The sequence below is a fragment of the Sinocyclocheilus anshuiensis genome, unplaced genomic scaffold, assembly GCF_001515605.1.
Source record: "Sinocyclocheilus anshuiensis isolate Anshui unplaced genomic scaffold, SAMN03320099.WGS_v1.1 scaffold729, whole genome shotgun sequence".
Lineage (NCBI taxonomy): Eukaryota > Metazoa > Chordata > Actinopteri > Cypriniformes > Cyprinidae > Sinocyclocheilus > Sinocyclocheilus anshuiensis.
In genome coordinates, this window is record NW_015536561.1 from 795,431 (window position 1) to 798,516 (window position 3,086).

The following is a 3,086-nucleotide window of genomic DNA, read 5'->3' on the forward strand; positions in this document are numbered from 1 at the left end:
CCGAACCCCGGGGGCTATCCACGCGGGGGTGGTCTCATTCGAAAGAGGGCCTCGAGACGTACACTCGATTCGCGTTCGAGAGGGTTCCTCGAGCTGAAGGGATCCCCCGAATTTGGTGCGGATTCGCCGCGCCGTTACGGAGATATGGCCGTTCAAAGTTCCAATGGTTTTCCATAGACAAGCTTTAAAGCGTTTCATCCAGGTCGCCAGTAGCAAACAATGTGGAGCGCGCTCTGCTGGACAAACTAAGTAATTACACCATTTCAAGCATTTTATCTGCATTATATGTTCTGTAAAAAAAATGTTCATATCGGCGGCATATTCGACGATACCGATATATCGGCGACAGGCTCATATCGGCCGATAATATCGGCAAAACGATATATCGGTCGGGCTCTACTTTTAATGTAAATACAGTATTTCTCAATACAGAATTATTCACCTGCCCACAGGGGTTTACCTTGAGATTTTCACCTAAACCAACACATCATAAGCACATCATTTCTATGAAATTCAGCAGACGGTTTTATCCTCTACATCTGAAAAGTATTTTAAAACTAATGTCATCTCAGCGTTCCCTTCAAGTGCATGTGGCAGCTATTCTGCCAGATCAGAATCTCACACTTAATGAATCATAAAGCAAATGGACGTATTTAAGGTGGAATCCACGGCTGGGATCTGCAAAATATTTACTTCGTTTTTGGTTTATAAAAAGCGCGTGGCAGTTAGTTTTGATAGATACGTCAAAGGCCTTTTCAATGCAGATGCTGAAATAATTTCATTGTTGTGACTTAACACACTTACGCCCTTTAAGGGGGAGGCATTAGCATTAAATTACAATGTGGTGGAGGTGATGAGAATTGAATTAGAGGCAAGCTTCACTGGTGGGATTGTGAAGCTGATGTAAGCGATTGATTTTAAATCTTCTGTAAGCATAGGGATGTTGAGAGGGCGTTAGGGGGGAAGGCTCATTTAAAGTGCTTCGAGATTACAAATCCCATCTGCTCTCAATGGACACAACAACAGACGAGGTTCAAAGATGCTCGCAATTGATTCTACTACTTTGTCCAAGTCAGTTCGGATTTCATAATCCATCTCATTTTCTGTCTGTTTGAATTCCATAGGTTTTTGGTGCATTTACATTCTTTATTTCAGAACAACTACAGATTTGTTCCTGTTGCAACACAGCAGCTAATACAAGCTATGTGTTTCCCGTATGGCTGGGTATCGATACAGATTTGATTCTGATTCACAAGATCTTGATTTAATTCCAGTCTGATTGATTCATTTAAATTTCAGTTATAATTTACATTTTTCTTACTTATTAAAGAAATTCCCTGGTCACGCTGTAATACAAGACCGTGTTTCAGACTGATTCAAATTGGTAACTATTCATTAAAAGACTAAGCATATTGGAGTCGTCTCAAGAATCCGTTTACACTGGTTATGCTGTATGTTTTTGATTCACTATAAAGAACCACTCAGTCATTTGTGAATCAGACTACATTCTTTACATTGTATGCAAAGAACCGGTTCAATTCTTCATGCATCAAACTTCACTTTAGTTTCCATTCCTCAAACATTTTGCATAGATTGACTAAGCTTAGTATGATGCTAGTAGACATGATTTGACATTTCTGACATTTCTCCCAGTCAATTTAAATGGCCTCCTACATTTGCATCAAGTTGGCTTGCATTGGCTGGGTTCAAATTACAGCGTTTGGCTTTGAGCTCCGAGAAAATCTGGTTTTAAACTGTGCCGTCTCTCATTACAGGTGCCATGATCTTCTAGCCACACTGAATGGACGACAGCAGGGCTGGATTTTCATTGGCTGGCCTGAAGCACCTCTGCTGGGTGGGTGTGGTGTGGCTGCGGTCGGTCACGGCCACTCGAGAAAACAAACCATCTATCCACTGTTGAGAGGAGCCACAGAGAAGAGCTGAAAAATCTCCAGAAGAGAGGCCACAAAGGCCTTCTCCCTACAGCACAACACTAACTCATGCCATGCTTGTTCATTGCCAAATCAGAGGCACAAGGACACAATACACTCTTACGCCAATATCTACTCTTTGGAAACTCTTTTGCAATCCATCGAGGTCAAGAACATTCCATTGAACTATGATAAATGACAACTAAAGCATGATTTTCCTTTCTTCTTCACTTTGATTGGCAGTAGAGCATGTTCATGTTGCTTCCAAAACGCCTTATGGACACTGCGTTAAACGAAACATCTACAGAAATGCAGAACATCCCCATGGGAAAGTGCAAGTTTACTTGAGCAGGATGTGAAATGCCTGTGGTACTTCTATTTACATATCTGTGAAATGGATTTTAACCTGGAACTTGTAGAGATTTTACAGCACAATGTATTATCGAGGACTTCCTCTTGTTTTAAGATTTCTTGAAGGTTTAAACATTTGATAAATGCATTTAATTTATGTGTTTGTGACAAAACAAAACAGTAAAGAGAGAAATTGCACATGAGATTACATGATGGATGATGAGGGTATTGATGTTTGTAACCCTTTTCCTTTGGATTTGAATGCTGGATTATCTTTAAAGGAATAGTCTGGGTTTAATACAAGTTATGCTCTGTCGATAGCCTTTGTCACGTAATGTTGATGAATTTCAACTAGTTCCTCGTTCCAGTGAGGTACTTAACAATGGGGCCATTTTATAAACAATAGGGCCTTTCGCACCGCTTTAGTTCCAGAACTAAATGTACAGTACTAAAGTACTGGGACGATTTTGCGCGAACTATTTCCCAGTACCATTTAAAGTGTTGCATTCGCACCGACAGTGTGTACTAAGAAGTGACGTAAGCCGGTTGACAGCGGCGTCATTTGTGCGCCGCGTTCAACAACAGAAACAAAGAAGAACAACATTAACAACAGGAGTATGGAGGACGCTGTGATCGGAGCTGTTTTTGTGTCTCGCGGGTTTCACAATAATAGACATGGAAAGTCGACGTATACGTAAAGCGATTGAAAGAACGGAAAGGAGGACTAAGAATCTCCAACGACAACTGGCAGTGCTACATTTGCTACAAGTGCCTGCACTTCAGCGTCCGTCCATCTATCGCTGT

The 3,086-nt window shown here is 41.2% G+C and overlaps 2 protein-coding genes across 5 annotated transcripts in view; one reads left to right on the forward strand and one right to left on the reverse strand.

Moving 5' to 3' along the window:
* LOC107701593 (kelch-like protein 25) overlaps positions 1-2,742 on the forward strand; it is a 17,319-nt gene extending 14,577 nt beyond the window's left edge. For all 4 annotated transcript variants that reach the window (XM_016503648.1, XM_016503654.1, XM_016503658.1 and 1 more), the window contains one exon: positions 1,776-2,742. The gene's annotated coding sequence lies outside the window, so the exon portion shown is untranslated. The remainder of the gene's footprint in view (positions 1-1,775) is intronic.
* The window catches only part of LOC107701621 (cytosolic carboxypeptidase 4-like), a 237,154-nt gene that overhangs the window by 204,545 nt on the left and 29,523 nt on the right, over positions 1-3,086 (reverse strand). The window lies entirely within an intron of this gene.